The sequence below is a fragment of the Rhinolophus sinicus genome, linkage group LG12 (assembly GCF_036562045.2).
Source record: "Rhinolophus sinicus isolate RSC01 linkage group LG12, ASM3656204v1, whole genome shotgun sequence".
NCBI classification, from domain to species: domain Eukaryota; kingdom Metazoa; phylum Chordata; class Mammalia; order Chiroptera; family Rhinolophidae; genus Rhinolophus; species Rhinolophus sinicus.
The window spans coordinates 15,809,318-15,827,216 of NC_133761.1; the positions used below are offsets into that span (position 1 = coordinate 15,809,318).

Consider the following 17,899-nt stretch of genomic DNA (forward strand, 5'->3'; position numbering starts at 1 on the left):
AGCTACTCTGTGTTGCTTATTTTGTTTTATTCTCACATCGTCTGTGTTAACAAACAACAGATGAATGTTAGCTTTTTTTGTAGTTGTTGAGTTACTGGTTATTTTATTTCCCCCCAAATCGCTGATTGATCGTCTTTAGGTATGAACCCCCCGCCTACAAATTCACAAATATGGAAAAATATGACGTGTATTAGTCAGAGTTCTCCAGAGAAACTGAGCCAATAGGATATATCGATCTATCTCTATGTATCTGTGTGTCTGTCTAGAGACTGATTTGTTAAAGAAGTGGCTCATGCTGTTATGGGTGCTGGCAAATTTGAAATCCACAGGGCTGGTGGCAGGAAGCAAGCTGGACACACAGGCAGAGTTCATATGTTGCAGTTCCGAAGCAAAACTTGTTCAGTCTTTGCTCTTGGGACCTTCAACTGACTGGATGAGACCCATGTACATAATGGAGGGTGTATTAGTTAGGGTTTTCCAAACAAACAGAACTAATAGGGTGTGTGTGTGTGTGTGTGATTTATTATAAGGAATTGGTTCACATGATCATAGAGACTGAGAAGTCCCAAAAATCTGCAGGAAGCAAGCTGGAGACCCAAGAGAGCTAGTGGTATAGTTCTAGTCCAAAAGCCAACAGGCCCAACAGCCAAGAAGAGCCAATGTTTCAGTTTGAGTCTAAAGGCAGGAAAAGACTGATGTGCCAGCCAAAGTGGTGAGATGGAAAAAGTTGCCTCTTCTTCATACAAGATGGTCAGCCATTTTGTTCTAATCAAGCCTTCAACTGATTAGATGAGGCCCACCCGCAATAGAGAGGGCAGTGTGCCTTTCAGTGTCACTGCTGCAAATGTTAATCTCACTGAAAAACATCTTCACAGAGACATCTGGAATAATGTTTGACCAAATTTCAGGGCATTTCTGGCCCAGTCAAGTTGGCACATAAAATTACCTATCACAGCAGGTAATAATCTCTGTACTTAAAGTCAACTGCTTGAATGTTAAAATGCCTTCACAGTAACGTGTAGAATAGCATGTGACCAAACACTTGGGCATCATAGCCTCGCCAAGTTGACACATAAAATCAATCATCATATATGGTATATATATATTTTTTTCATCACAAAAATACTGTGACCACATTGTACGTTATTAGGAAACTAGGAAGGAGGAAAAATTATATATATATATATATATATATATCACCAGAATTTTCTTTCAGGTTTTTTAATATAAGGGTATGTTTTAAGGCGTCTTGAAAATTTTTGCGATAATGTTTTAGATGTTTGAAAGTTTTTTTCTCTTTCTCATATTCGTTCCAATTATCCGAGCAAAAACATTCACATGGGAGCTGGGGCCCTGGGTGTTTGTCCAATCTCTGCCACTTACTAGTTTATTTCATCAGTTAAAGAAATATTAGGTTGGTGCAAAGGTAATTGCGGTTTAGAAGGTTAAAAATAATTGCAAAAACCACAATTCCCATTGCACCAACCTAATAGAGCCTCAGTTTCCCTTATCTGTTTTATGAACAGTTTGGGTTTGGCAATCCCTAATGACCTTTTCAGCTTGAATCCAGGATTTTTAAAAGTGAGGTACATGTACCACTCTGTTACTCCATGCCGGAAGCGTGGAGGTGGTACATATATGAACAACGTTTAGTTTAGTAATTCAATAGTTTATTATATACTTGGACAAAACATAATTAGCACACACAATTGTGGCTTCCTGGTTATTGTTGCCTAGGGCAAGGCGAAAGCTAACAAAGGGTATCGTTTTAGAGAAAAATATTAAGAAAACACATGTTTTCGACTATTATGGAAAAACCTTAGAAATGAACATAGCTTTGGATATATATGATATTAACCTATGAGTCAAACTTGCCGTGTTCCCGTGCTGCTTTTTCAGAGACCCATAAAGACTGCCTTTCTTGTAGCAGCAGACAGCGGTGTAGAGAGTTGTTCATTTAACGTTTTGCTCGACCCGCGTTGAGTACAACCTGCCAGGTGCAGTGCAAGGATCCTGGGGTATATGGGGTGTGGCTTTGGCCCTTGGTATTTTACAGTCCAGTGGGGCATCAGAAGTAGAGATGATTTCTTATAACCCAGTATCCGAGCTGCAGCAATACATGTATGTACTAGGGACCAGGTTTGGGATAACACAGAGGAGAGAAACCAACCCTGCCTTGGGGACACCAGGAAAAGCCTCTCTGAAGCCATTCTTGACCTGGCTGACAAATTGGGGATGGGCATTCTAGATACAAGGCATCAAATATCCAGAGGCTTTCAGCACACTCTTGGGAGTTTCTGAAATGTCTATCAGAAACTAGGAAGGAGAAAAAAATATATATATGTTATATATATAATACATATATACACATATATATATATATAAAATGTATATATAATGTTTTATATATATAATATGTAATATATGTATGTATAATATATATTTATTATCTATAATGTATATCTCCCCACCAGTGTTTGATGAAAGTGTCTATTTTCATAGGAAGTGCCTGTAGAAGGTGACGTTTTCCAGCTCTCTCCGCAGTTCCAAGTGGCAGACTTGAGCTCATCTTTCATATTCACGGATTCGATTCTGGACTCTCTGCCATCCCTGTGCTTACCTGTTACCTGCCTCAGAGTTTCTGTGTCTTTACTCTGGAATGAGTCTCCCGTAAAAGCCTACATATCCTAGCAACATTCTTTTTCAATATGGCTTTTGTCATTTAAAAGGAAAGAGAAGGAAACATGATTTTCAATGATCTTGGATGAGGGAAAACTTTGGATCCCTAATTACATGGCTGAGTCTGGTTTTGTGTTTGCCGGGAGCCTCCTGTAAAGCAAACCGATGTGGCCTTCTGTTCTGTTCCAGGAGCCAAGAGCTTGCTGGGCTGAGTTCCCACTGAGTCTGTGTAATGCATTCCTTCTGTCTCACCCCATATTGCAGATCTGCCGAGGCTGATGTCATCACCTCGGCTAATAGAGCCATTCCCCAGTGGGTTACAAGTTGAGCTGCTGAAATGGAGAGCATGGGGAAGGGTGCACAGGGGCTTGCCAGTTAGTTCAACATTGTAATTTCATTTGCCTTCTTTAAAAAAAAAATCCTCTGTAGAAAGAAGAGCGAGAACACATTCACATCTGAAGTATTTTGCCAGGCTGATGTATTGCTCCATTGTCATCGGCCTGCGAGCGGATCTCTTCCGGTGTTGCCTTGGCACTCCACGTGATTTGAGTTTGCTTTCCCACCCAGTGGGCCTCCTCTGGACACCTGGGGACTGGTGGGGATCTGTGAACAGAGTAGGTGTGGGCTGTCGGGAAGGATTGTTGGACGCAGTGTTGTTCGGTTCGAGAGCAGAAGACTGCAGAGCTCTCCTTTCCCTGGCAGGGCTGTGGTTTACAGAAACCTCTCCCCATTCCACCCCTCGCTTTGATAGCGAAATGCCTCTTGTCATGTGCGTACATATGTGCATGTGTGTGTGTAGTTTGGGACCTCATCCCAGCGCTACTGCTTTATATGACTAGGGCCTAGGCATCTGCATTTTATCAGTGGCCCTAGGGGGCGCTGTTGCAGCGAGCACAAAACAATTTGTGAACCAGTGCTACTCTCTTTCTATTTGCTTCCTTCCTTCCTTTCGTCTTGGTATATGGAACTACCTAGCACCATGCCTGGCACAAAGCACGTTCTCCGCCTACCTAACTTCTTTCCCATTCTTCTTAATAGTTCCCAACTTCGTGAGTGACTACAGTGCGTACAGGCTAGGTTGACGAAGCAGTGGGGTAGGGCAGTGAAAGCTATTGACTGACGGTTCTCCGTGTCGTTACTAAGGAATGAGGATTGGGGAAGAAGGAGGCAGCCAAGTACCTCTGCTTGCGTGGCTCTTGGCTGTCTCTGTATCGTGCTGCTCTTGTTCCTTTGGCACTCTCATGTACATCAAGTACTTGAGTTTCAGTTTGATTTTTCAAGGCCTGTGGGCTGGGGTGAAATCGCCAGAGTGACTCTCTATCCTCTTTGACAGTGAGTCTTGACCAATCTAAGTATCACTGCTGCGAAACCCTGAACTGGAGGGCGTCCTTGTGATTTACCTGTTTGGGGTTCTAGGTGTGTAACCCTTACCTGGAAACGCTGGACACAGACACTTCTTGTGTGCTCTCCGCCTCTCCCAAGCTGCTGCTCCGTTTGCCCCTCCAGTGCTTCTTTGGATCCTTCAGCACCCTTTCCTGAGCGTTTTTTTGGAAGACTGCTCCTCTGAAGCAAGGCCTCAATGAGAATAAGGGGATTCCTCTTCGTGTCTTTGCTTCTCTTGGGTCGTCCCACGCTTAGAACAAATCTGTCTCTGGTTAGACCCACCTCTAAACGTTGTATAGCTAATAGCTTCCACTGAAAGTGTAGTAGTGTAAAAGTGAAAGTGAAAGATGACTGGTGTTTGTGCCCCCACATACCTAGCACACAACAGGTGATGACATGTGAACATGTGACCAGGGATAGGTAGGAATGAGGCATTTGGAGAAGAGCTGATGGTCATGGAGGGTTTCAGGTTTGGGGAGATGGGAGAGGGAGGTTGGGAACAGGTGGTGAAAGGCCTCAGACACCACACAAGGCCTTAGACTTTGCTCTGTATGCAGAGGGGGCCACAAAAGGTTTTTCTGCACAGGGGACTGATGGAGTCAAAATTATATTTTGGCCACGTAGCATGAAGCTGTAATGGTTTGGAATGGGGAGATGCTGGAGGTAAAGTGATGAAAGACGAATATGAAGACTGTTCTAGAAATCGAGGGCCTACGATTTTGAATGTTACCAGAGGGATGGAAAGGGAGGAATGGATGCTAAAATACGTTATGATGGAAGAGTGTTGTTGATGGAAATGAAGATCCCTGAGCTTTCCATCGGGACCTGAAATAGGGGGCTTGGGAGCTCGCCAAAGGACAAGGTGAGTTTGTTGGATCACATTCAGGTTTGAAATGAAGGTGGCTGTTCTAAAGGGAGATATACAGCTGACAGTTAGAGACTCAGAATCGGAGATCAGGAGATGGATCAGTGATAGAGAGAAGAGATTTGGACGTGCTGCACATAGTGGTGTAGCTGGAGTCATGCGTGCAGACAGGTGTAGCATTGCCTACGCATCTTAACGTTTTTTTGAGTTTATTGCCAATAAGATATTTGGAGCATTCATGTTCAAGGATAAAAAATACTCAAAATCATCTTGAGTCAACACATTTATCAACTTGATCAATTAGTGAACTTTGTATGTGTCTGGCAGTTTGTTGATGAAATAAAAGTGTGTGTGTATATGTTTAGTCATGAGCAAATTATAAAACAATACAAAAGTATTTAACATGGGATTTGTCTATAAGGAATTTATGATTTAGTTACATGATAATAGCTTAGAACAGCAAACTGTTACCCACAGGCCAAATCCTCCTTTCATTGCCTATTTTGTAAATAAAGTTTTATTGGAACACAGCCACACACACATTTATTTGCTTATTATGATTGCTTTCACACTGCAGTGGCAGATTTGAGTAGTTTTGACAGAGAACATGTGGTCTGCAAAGCCTGAAATACTTTTTATCTGGTTCTTTACAGATGAAATTCGCTTGATCCCAAGCTGAAAAACACTGTAGTATATAAGTCAACTGATGCCTAAAGATTTGCTGAAGTCCAATGGATAGGCATTTCCAGACTGGCTACAAATTCATATATAGTAGTCCCCCTTATTTATGGTTTTGTTTTCCATGGTTTAATTACACTCAGTCAACCATGGCCCAAGAAAATATTAAATGGAAAATTCCAGAACTAAACTATTCATTAGTTTTAAATTGCACGCTGTTCTGAGTAGTGTGATGAGATCCTGCATTATCCCACCTGGGAAGTGAGTCAACCCTTTGTCTGGTGTCCCCATGATGTATACACTACCCTCCTGTTAGTCACTTAGTAGCCACCTCAGTTATCAGATCCACTGTTGCAGTATCACAGTGCTTGTGTTTAGGTAGCCCTTATTTTATGTATTAATGGACCCAAAGTGCAAGAGTAGTGATGCTGGCAATTCAGATATGCCAAAGAGAAGCCATAAAGTGCTTCCTTTAAGTGAAAAGGTATGTATGTGTAGGAAAAAACAAACAAACAAACAAATGAAAAAACATAATATATAATATACTTAAGGTTTGGTACTACCTGAGGTTGCTAGCATCCACTGGGGGTCTTGGAACATATCCCCTGTGGATAATGGGGGAACTATCATAAAACATTATATACCTTCTTATAGAACAAGTCAAAGAGACTTAGACCGAAATTCCTGCTCTTCTTCTTGTTGATTACTCATATGACTTTGGACAGTGACTTAAACTTACAATCCTAGTTTCCTTATCAGAAAAATGGGCTTAATACTTATCTACTTCCCTGGGTATAAGGATTTAATGAAATAACACACATATAGTATTTAATATACCACTATGCGATAGTTTTTCTGGGTTGGCTTCATTCTCTGGGAAAGACACGTCCTTATAGCTCTAAGCTTACAGGATTCTGCTAGTTGAGCTTTGAGAAGACTTGTTCTGTCATTTCAACTTCTGAAAAAGGTTCCTGATTGGCCCCCTCCAGTCACATGCCCACCCCTAGACCAATCTCTGTCTTACCAGGATCCTGTGGTCTGAGGCCATAGGGTGGAGAGGCATTTCCCATGAGAAATGGATGCAACCCAAAAGGAACGTGTTAAATACATTGTCTTTATCTTTGTTTGACCTCATTGTTTGACTTTACCCAACCTTTGCATATAGTCCAGCCTGAGATACATTTTTTTCAAGGGCTAACTTAGAGGACAGGTGGGCACTTACCATACGGCCAGTTGCAATGGTACAGGCTTAAGGAGCAGAAAGCAACAGCTGCAGTAGCAACAACAGCAGTTTAGTGAGCTCCTGTGATATGTTTAGGATTCTGCGAAAGACACAGTCTCTGTGAGTCTTAGCTTTCCATGTACCTGGACAAGCAGTAGGGATGGTGAGCAGATAACTAACATACCATTAGGTACACACCTAGGGTTATGCACAATTTCTTGCATGCTGGCTCTATAAAATTTCTCTTCCACCGAGAAAGCATATGGGAATGCAAGTGAGGATGACATTGCAGATGCCCTTGAATCTGCTCAGGGGAGGTGGCGGGGGGCACAATCGTAAAGCACTAGCCAACTTTAGCACTTCATTATAATTTAAAAATTACTAATGCTATACCTCATCACAGACCACAATACACTGGGGACCTGTGTCATGGTAGTTAAGAACTGGAAGAACTTGGAGTCACCTTAGGGCAATGGAAGAGGCTTATAAAATGACTCTCGATACAAGGTGGATAGGTCAAGTGCCTAATGAATGGAGCCAGTATCTGGAACCATTCCAGATAGTATAAAACATCCCATGGAGAGAGGATTCTTGTGTTTGTGGGACTGTATTAGTTATAGGTCTCTGGTTACAAAAAAACAGAAACCCCTGCCATTAGCTTAAACAAAAAGGGAGAATTTATTGTAACAATTAAGTATATCTTCTAGTCCTTCGTTATCTAAAATGACGTCCAGCACATATTAGGTGCTCAGTAAATATTTGTCGAATGAATGAATGATTCCAACCAGAATGCCCTTCGAAACCCAGACAGTAAGTTGTCTGTCTGCAGCTCTTATCTCTGCTTCTCTGTTCATAACACCTCATTCACCTTCTCTTCCCTGAAGTGGTGTCTCTGCTTCCCACTCCGTGTGGCAGCACATGACCACCCACAGCTCCTGAGTTTCTGCCATCCGGTTTCAGCCATTTGATGAGGCTGACTTGATTCCCTATTCCCAGCTCGAAATTCTAGTAGAGAGAGAATCTGATTGGTCCAGGGTGAGTTAGGGCTCCATTTCTGGTGAATCACCTGTGACACAAACCTTCCCCAGGATCCTGTGGCTCTGGATTGGGTGGCATGGGGAGCATTTACGGACACAAAGTCATGATCAACTGGATAGACAATCCCAGGCATATCTACTATGAGCCCCATTACATAGATGAGATAAAAAGTACTGAACCCCACTTTTCAGGGACCTTGCAACAGGACAGGATTTGCTGGGAATTGGTGGCTGTAGCTGGAGTCAGAATAATTTAGCCTCCTGTTCTTGGGTAGACTGTCCACCCTACTCTTCCTTCCATGGTTATTATCTTTTGGGTTCCACCTCAGCCAAGAGAACATAGACTTGTCTTTTGAGAAAGTGTCAATTTGAAGCATCCTCATTTTCGTGATGGCAGCTAGTTGGTGCTGAATAATAATGGGATTCTATTTCTGGACTTCGTGATTCCATCTCTGAGTAAATGCAGAGCAGATCTTGGCAGGTATATTCTATATGTGATCAGCGGAGCCAAGTCACCTCGCATTGCTAAAGCTGAGCAGCAGACGTGAGTGACATTTTTAGGCTTGTTTGTACCGTGTAAGTAATAATGTTTTAATGTGGAAAGTGTCGTGCATTGCTCTGGGGATATGGCTTGGTTTGGTAGAAAGGGCCAAACAGGAAATATTCCAGTTGGGCCAGTTACTACCTCTGAAAGATCAGGCAAGTTCCTTAACTTTTCTTAGTTTTGTCATTTGCAAAATTGAGATCATGACATTTTAGGAGAAAGAAAACAGAAATACATGTTTGACTTTGTACCATGCACAAAAATAAATTCCAGATGGGCTAAAGAGCTAATATGATAAAAACAAAGCTTTAAGAGTTTCAGAAGGCAAAGCATCATGAAATTAACTACTTCTAAATACAAAATGACTGTGAACGCATTTAAATGTAAATGACTGCTTCGGAGAAGATATTTGTAACATATATAATAGACACTGAATTAATATCTATAACATGTTTAGTAAAACGAATAGCCTCAACAAATCAGTAAAACAAGCTATCAAATAGATAAATCAGCTAAAGGAATAAATAGGCAATTCAGAGAAGAAATTTTTACATCACAGTAAACTTACAGAAAAACTCCACTTCTCGAATGAAAAATATTAATTTTAAAATGAGATTCCTTTGCGTAAATTAGAAAAATTAATAAGCAAGTAATGTGGAACAGTGAGCACTTTCATACACTGTTGATGGAAATGTTCTTGAGTCAAGCTTCTGTTTATTTCGGCATCAATTCCAAGATCCCAAATGTATATATCCTTTGACCCAGCAACTCCACTTCTGGGAACTTATCAAGAGTTCTTCAGTTGTGTACAAGAACGCATGTACCAGGATTCTTATTTCGTAATGTTTTGTTGTCGAGAAAAAATGAGGCACAACCTTTATCACTAGGAGAGGGCTTAGATGCGGTGTGTCCATTAGAGTGAAAAATTGGAAACAAATTAATACCCGTCAATAAGGGGTAGCCAGGAGGCGGCTTGCGCTCGTGGTGCCCTGTGGGCATGCTGGGAGCCCAGTGGCCCGGCCATGGCCCTCTGCGGGGCGTCGGAGGGGGGCCCAGAGGGAGTAAGGGAGGAAGAAGAAAAAAATGTCTCAAAAGCAGATAAAGGAAGCTTTTGTCAGGAACCACAGGGAGCCAGTGTGCTGGAAGTTAGCCAGCTGGGCTTGCCTGCCCTCTGTGTCCTGGGCAGACGGCTCATGGTCGTTCTCTCTCAGCACTTGTGCTGTTCTGGAGAACTCAAGTCTTCACTCACTTTGTTTTCCCAGTAGGTGCCCTGGTGGCCACTTTGGCCATTTGTCATCGTTCATCCTCCTCACTGTCGTTATCTCTGGGGCAGGACTATTCTATCAAATACACTGCAGGGGAACTTGTGATGCTAGAATGCCTGTCCAGAAAATCCTTGAAAAATTCTTGAAAATCAGTCTAGCTTCAGAAAACATTCCAGCCCTCTCCTATTCCTGTGCAATTAAGAGTGCTTTTACTGCTATGGCCATTTTGGACTTCCCACTTTTTCCCAGAAGACTTGCCAAAACCAAGCTCTTTGGGACAGGAGCAATCGATTTTGGAGTAGGAGGCTTTGTTTTGGGAACTGCAGTGGTTTGTCCTGAGATTAGGAGGAAATGCATGGAAGGGTCTAGATTTTGTTATCTTATGAAGTCATTGTACTCTGGCCATTAGTAGGAGTTGGACAATTAGCCATCATAAAATCCATAGGCGATCAGGAACAGTTCACTGAGATTGCAATTCACTGAAACTTTTCCTTTAATAGTTGTGAAATTGGTAACATCACTGCTTTTGATAATTTCTCCCCCTAAATTAATCCTGGATTGCGGCTGTCAGCATTACGGTATTATACCTGCTAGCTCTTGACTTTCAAACAAAAGGTTGATTTTGTTTGGCACTGATAGCAGTGGTACGAGGGTTGGTTTATTAAATGCCCACCAAGAAGGAATAATCTCTACCTTGGGGTATGTGGCATTATACATGGCCGGTGTGCAAACAGTGTCATATGTGCTTAAAAAAAGATTATATATCAAAAATTGGATAAAAATAGCATATTGTGTTCTACTGACAGCCATTACCCTCTTTGTGTCTCTTTACATAGTTCAGGTCAGTGGAAAAGTAGCATCTTGAAGAATGGCCAGTTTAACCTGGTGTGTTTGGATAGTTGATTCTAACCCGATCCTTCATGGTACTTGATTACTAGGTAATATAATTTTGAACTTTGCCAAGTTTCTAATTCAAGGGGCTGTAGTACCATGTTCTTGGGAGCGGATCCAGTCACCTGCTGCAAATAAAAAGCATCTCTAGTCTCTGAAACTAAAAGAAAGGAACCCAGGCTTTGTTTAATCACAGCTATGAATAGATTGATTTTTTTTTATCTTGCTGTCAAAACGAGGTGTAATAATTAAGTTCGCGAACTTGTTGCACCGATGCTGCTAACCTTTTTCTGATATCAGTGGGATTATTCATTATGAATTTGTACGAACTGCACAAACAGTTAACCAACTTTACTATTTGGAAGTGCTGGAAAGCCTGCTTGAAAAACTTAGACGACCTGAACTTTTCGCCAACAATTCATGGCTCTTGCATCACGACAATGCACCAGCTCACACGGCACTGCCTGTGAGGGAGTTTTTAGCCAGTAAACAAATAACTGTATTGGAACACCCTCCCTACTCACCTCATCTGGCCCCCAGTGACTTCTTTCTTTAATCCAAGATAAAGGAAATATTGAAAGGAAGACATTTTGATGACATTCAGGACATCAAGGGTAATACGACGACAGCTCTGATGGTCATTCCAGGAAAAGAGTTCCAAAATTGCTTTGAAGGGTGGACTAGGCACTGGCATCAGTGCATAGCCCCACAAGGGGAGAACTTCGGAGGTGACCGTAGTGATATTCAGCAATGAGGTGTGTAGCACTTTTTCTAGGATGAGTTCACGAACTTCATTGTCCGACCTCGTATAAAAACTGGTAGGTACATTGCGTAGCAGTGCTTTGTGGGCCTTATTTGTGCTCAGTCTCTACATGTTTACCAACCATTTAATTAGTATATGCTACACTTGCAAGATAAGACTATAAATTTTTTGGTGATCAATAGGGGTAGGATATTTCTGTGTTTGAGCAATCTCAGTGGGGAAGAATACATATTAAATGTGAAGGAAACGGGCTTTTGGCAATCCAGTGTTAACTGATTTATTATAAAATTAAGAGTTTCAATCCTCTATAACAGTGGTGATGCTTAGTATTTTAATGTGTCTCAGCACTATGTAAAAGAAACCAATAGGGAGGGAATAAAACCTCATGACTTGTTAGAGTATTTATTGAATTTCAGTATTTAAAAACAAAAAAATGAGAAGCCAGATCAATCAAAGTATGTTCCTCCTGTGGAATATTATGCAGGTATTTAAAAGAATGAGGTGGGCCTACAAACAATATTATGGAAGCCTAATGAATCATAGAATCATTAAATATATTATGATCCAATTTGTCTGAAAGCTATTCATATTTATGTGTATATATATATATACACCTACATACATGTGTACATGTATGTGTATATATGTATATGTATTATGTATATATCTATATGGAAAGGAGACAGGAAGGATGACACCGAATTTGACAATAGTGTCCTCTATGGAATGGTCAGATGTATGGGTGAAGGGTGATCGTCACACTTTCCTATATTATTGTATTATTTAACTATTTTAAATGACGCTCTTATTTTGTTTCTCCTGAAATATAAAGCCACAGTATTTTAATATTGATAATGGAAGGGTAAGGTATTAAATGTGAAACACTTTGGACAATGCTTACTGGTACATAATAGGTCCTTGATACACATTCGTGTTTTTCTCCTTTCAATCCTTTGCTAGAGTGGATAAGAATTGTATGAATTAAGAAACATTCTGTTCATGCCTACTGTGTTTCCCCGAAAATAAGACCGGGTCTTCTATTAATTTTTGCTCCAAAAGACACATTAGGACTTACGTTCAGGGGATGCTAGGGCTTATTTTCCGGTTAAGTCTTATTTGGGGGGAAACACAGTACTGTACGTCCTGGGGAGAGCTGATCTGTAAGGACCTTCCTATCTACCTGTGAAGATAAAACAGATTTACAGATATTTCCAACAGTGATTGGGGTTGGTTATCCACTCCGGAATGTTTATGTGTATCACCTATGTGTTACCACAAACCACTGCTACATTGCTTCATGTTGGATTCTGTACAATCAATTCATGTACAATTAAGTTAATTTTCTTTAATTAGCTACATTTCTGATCATTGTTTTTTTCATTCCTTTCCTTCCAAGCAGAGCAAATCCATCCTTTCATGCATGTCCTTTCTTCCTTCCTGCATATCTATCTGTTACAGCATGTCTTATGTACCTGTATGTTCATAGCTAGATTTGAGAGTTCCAAAGGAATCCAAGATGATGTATCTTCCTCCTTGGGCTGGACACCAGTCCAGGTCCAGGACTCTAAAATAAATGGTTGATGATAGAATGAGCATTCACATGGTAAAGGCATACAGTAGTATAGGAGTATTTAGGAAGAACATGAAACTGGGAATCATGCTGATAGGTTTGTGGGAGGGGCCTGGAATTGAACAGGTAGGAAAAGTAAGCTAACAGCACTGTTACAGTAAAGTAAACAGCAAATGCATAGTAGACTGTATGTTAAAAGCTCAGAGTGAAATGTATGGAAAGCTGAGCTAGAGAATATTAGAGAGAAGGCAGGAACTAGATTACAACAACTTTGTAAGCTCTACTTTGAAATTTGCCTAGGAAAATGGTGGCACAGAATCAGGTCCCTCCCTCCTTCCTAATTCCAGCCTTAATTGTCTTGCATCTGCTCTGAGTGGAGCAGTTATGGGTTAGTCTGGGGATTTGCTGGAGTCTGGAACCAGAGAGCCAAGCCAGGAGCCTAGTCAAGCCTGAAATAGAGAGCTCTCAGGGAACATCAGCACACCTTGCTTCCTGGAGAAAGCTTGATCTGCAGAGTGCTGGGGACCCTGGATTGAGGGCAGTACCAGCCCTTCTGAAAGCGGCTCTTAGAGGACCCCCGACCCCTAAAAATCTATGATGAGGAATGATGATACATAGGTTGAGTCTTTCCTTTCCATATGAGCAGGAGAATATCAGCTGTATCAGGCGAGGGACCCAAGGAGGAAATTTAATTCCTTGTCATGGATATTGCTCCTGGTAGCTCGGTTTAATCTGTGGAAACAAAAATGCCCCAAACCTTAGTGACAAAAATATAGCAAACATTTCTTTCTTTTTCATTTCACGTGCCAATTACCCATGATCTGAGTTCTCTGCTTGAGGGACCCAGGCTGATGGAAGCTCTGCCATCTGGAAAGTCAATTGTCACTGTAGCAGGAGGGAGGAAAGATGAGTAATTGTACACTGACCTTTAAGGGTTTTCACCCAGAAGTAACATGTATCATTTTTTCTCATATTCATTGATGAAAACAAGTCCCTTGGGGGTCGAGGGGATTGTAATTCTTCCTATGCCAGCGTAAGAGGGAAGTGTGTGTTGGTGAATGGTTAAAATGTCTGCCACATTTGGGAATGGCAGTCACCAGCCTGGCCATTGCTAGCTCCACTGTGCCTTCTACCTCTAACCAGATTACTGCTTAAAGGGCCTCAGCAACTGGACCCAAGCACCAGGGCTGAACAGAGTCATGAATGGGTAAAGGAAAGTTACCTGAAAGTGGCCCAGAAGCCAGAGAGAGGGAAGATAGGCAGAGCACCCAGAATCGATAGCAACTCCTGCGGGGTGCTGCTCCCCAGGGATAAACCTGGCACAACCACCTGCTGTGGTGTGGCTTTCAAGGGTAGAATGATCTTACAGTTTTAAATGGCTAGGAAAAAAATTGGAAGAAAAATAACATACATCAAATGCTTTACAATGTGTCATGCAGTCTTCTAAATCTTTGCATTTACCAGCTCAATGAATCTTTACAACAACCCTGTGAAAGAGATACTAATAGTCATTTTGTAGAAGGAGCAACTGAAACTTCTAAATAGGTTAAGTAAATAGGTAGAGCTAATGGGTCTTTCGGGTGGCATTCAAACCCCGAAAGTCTTCCCTCAGAGCCTGTGCTGTTAATTGGCTTCCAAAATGACAAGTTCAGCACTGTGAGTGCAGTACCATGTTTCCCCGAAAATAAGACCTAGCCGCACCATCACTCTAATGATTAGACGCACTCTAATGCGTCTTTTGGAGCAAAAATTAATATAACACCCGGTCTTATTTCAATATAAGACCAGGTCTTATACAATATGATATGATATGATATGATATGATATGATATGATATGATATGATAATATAATATAGGACTGCGTCTTATATTAATTTTTGCTCCAAAAGACGCATTAGAGCTGGTGGTCCGGCTAGGTCTTATTTTTGGGGAAACACAGTATTTAGTGACAAAAGAAAGATGCAGGCAACACTTTCTGGTGAGTTCCCAGGAGAGAAGATCACTGCATTTCAGAGCAGGAAGGCTCTCTAGGAGGACGGGGACAGGTTTCTACCAGGATCATAGGTAGAGACTTCGAACTAACTTTGAACCCCAATTACACAAAATGTTACCCACCCACCCCAAAATATCCATTATTTTCATTAGTAGGCCTTAGACTGGTATTACAAAAATTGTACTTAACTAGTGTTATTTTTCACTTAGCCGATGAAGAATGTATGGAAATTGATTTTCTCTCTTGCTGTGTATGTAACTCCATAATATCCTCAATTCTGCCACTTGGCCCCCAGAGCCTGAACTGTTTCCTTTCTGATCCTTCACGGACACAGTTTGCAGACCCCTGAACTCGTGCTACAGAAGTTCAGGAGGAGACCACCAGTAACATGAGTGAAAACAATCATGTGAACACTGAGGAGGCTCAGTAACGACATAAAAAGCCTTTGTATAAATAAAAATGATGTTCTCTTAACTTTTTTGAATATGAATTTTTCAAACATACACAAAGTAGTAGAAGAGTGTTAAAATGGGCCCCCAGGTACCCAACACCCAGTTTCCACAAATACCTAATTTCCTGTATTGCTCCAACCGTCCTTCTCCCCAGATATTGGGGATTAGAAACAAAGACATCCTATCATTTTATTAGGACGTACTCCAGTATGTATCCATAATAGACAAGGGCTTCTGTTTTTTCTTTTTAAATGTATGGCCATAATACTATTATCATACCTAACAAAATTAATGACAATACCTAAACGTTGTCTAATATTAAATCCATGTTCAGTTTTTCCTAATTGTCTCAAGAAAAGCAGAACTTAGAAATTAACCAGGTCGCAAGTGGGTGAGGCAGTGAAGGGTACCTTGATCAAGCCAAGACAAACAAGGAAAAGAGAGAAATGGAAACAGTGAAGTAAAATAAATAGGAAACAGTAGAAGACACCAAAAAAATGGAATTAAGTCTATCAGTTGCATATTATTATGAATATGACAAATTCCCCTATTACTTTATACAGATTCAATTAAAATCCAACAACACTGGAGCACTTTTAAATCAAAGAGGTGAAAAATTGTTTCAATTACAGGAATGTGCAAACAGATACCAAGAAAAAGAGGTTATAATTTTAATATCGAACTTAGGGGGATTTAAGGTTAAACGCACTGAACAGGATAAATAAGGACATTATTTAATTGTAGGAGGCACAATATGAAAGAAGATATATTAGTTATAAACATGCACAAGTGAGACTGAAAAATATAAAGGAAAACTTATTAAAATGCAAAAGGAACTTGATATTAGTAAAATTTTAGTGTGTGATCTTGCTATATGTCTTTCAGGACCACCCAGATTCGGGTAAATTATGTGTTATGATAAACAAAATTGAATATATTTAACGTTTAATTCTGTGAAGGGGGATGTATGTGTATTTTTGTGTGTCTATGGAATAGTTCCAAGAATTGACTACGTTCTTAGTCCCAAATTTTCATCGGCCTTGTTCTCTAATCATGATGTAATATTGAAATATAATTTTAAAAAAAGAAATCAATGCTAAAGTGGTGACCAAAAAAAGTCTTATATGTTAATTAAATTCTAAATTATCCTTGGATCAAAATAGAAGTCAAAACTTGAATTATAAACTATCTATAAAGAATTAAGAGGGAAAGAAAATTCTACCAAAATCTATGGGACATACCAAAAGCTGAACTCAAGGGAAATGTATTGCCTTAAACATCAGTATTTAAAAAGTAAAATAAAGGAACTGAAGATGTATTTAAGAATTTAGAAAAAGAACATAAAAATAAAATAGGTGGAAAAAGAGAAATATTAAAGTTAAGGGCTGGAATCGTTTAAGTAGAAAATTGACAATCTATAAAAAAGTTAAATGGTTTTTTCTCTGAAAAGACCAATAAAATGGGTAACCTCTTTTTGATTGAAGTTGAGAAAAAGAGACAGACAGCAAAAATGTGTATAACTAGGAACAAGCAAGGTGATAAAAATCACGTATAGAGAACAAATTAATTTGAAAGCCCAAAGGAAATGTTTAGGATGCAAATTATAAGTCATTTCTGGTACTGGTCACGATGGAGATGCCCACCAAGCCTATTTCTCCCACTGACTACAACCGGAAGTTCTGGACAGAGTAACAAAAGCAATGACCTGAAAAGCAAAGCCTCTGAAAACTAAACAGCACAGACAGGTTGGGAGGGAAGTCAGAACTTGAATGAAGAACTCTTGGTGCAGTGGTGAGGGTCCTGGTTTTTTCCTTTTTCACCCTGGCTGGAACCTGAAGGCAGCCGGTCCCTGAACTGTGCAATTGGTGTCCATGGCAGCAAGTTAAGGGAGCATCCCTCTATTTCTGGCCAGGAAAGGGGACCCCCTGCAAACTAGGGAGTGTGTGAGGAATCTCCATTTTCTTTTTCTCTCTCTCTCCCTTAGCCTCATCCCAAGGGTCGCCTCGATGTGGGACCTTGTGGTGGCCTCAGTACAGGCATAGGCACTTCAAACCTTCAGAGAAAATGGTCCTAGGCCAGGGGTGTCCAAACTGCGGCCCGCAGGCCAACTGTGTTCCACAATCCATTTTTAATTGTCCCGCAGCAAATTCCAAAAATATGTTTAAGTTTACTTAAATAAACCAGGTGAGGCAATATGTACTTCACCTCAAGAGAGTGGCCCGGCTGTTTGTGTATTTTACCGCATATGGCCCTTGGTATAAAACGTTGAAAAAAGTTTGGACACCCCTGTCCTAGGCAGAAGACTCAGAAAAGGGGACTCCCATGGTCCAACAGGGGAAGGGGAACCCCCATTTTTTCTCTTGTCTCTCCCCACTTTGCCTGAGGACAGCCCCACATGCACAGAAGTATGGGCAATGGGGTGCCTAAAACTCAGAGAGCCCCACCTTTCTGGCCAGAGGAAACCTGTCGTGATGGGTAATGACGCTGTGCGTTAGTAGACCGGGGTGCCAAAAAGAAAATTTTACTTTATGTAAATTCAAAATTAAGTTTATCTCC

At 40.8% G+C, this 17,899-nt stretch overlaps 1 protein-coding gene and 1 pseudogene across 5 annotated transcripts in view; both read left to right on the forward strand.

The window, feature by feature from the left end:
- Window positions 1-17,899, forward strand: part of SAMD12 (sterile alpha motif domain containing 12) — a 360,212-nt gene that overhangs the window by 59,097 nt on the left and 283,216 nt on the right. The gene's annotated exons all lie outside the window — the stretch shown is intronic.
- On the forward strand, window positions 9,492-10,956 carry LOC141567873 (phosphatidylinositol-glycan biosynthesis class W protein-like; annotated as a pseudogene).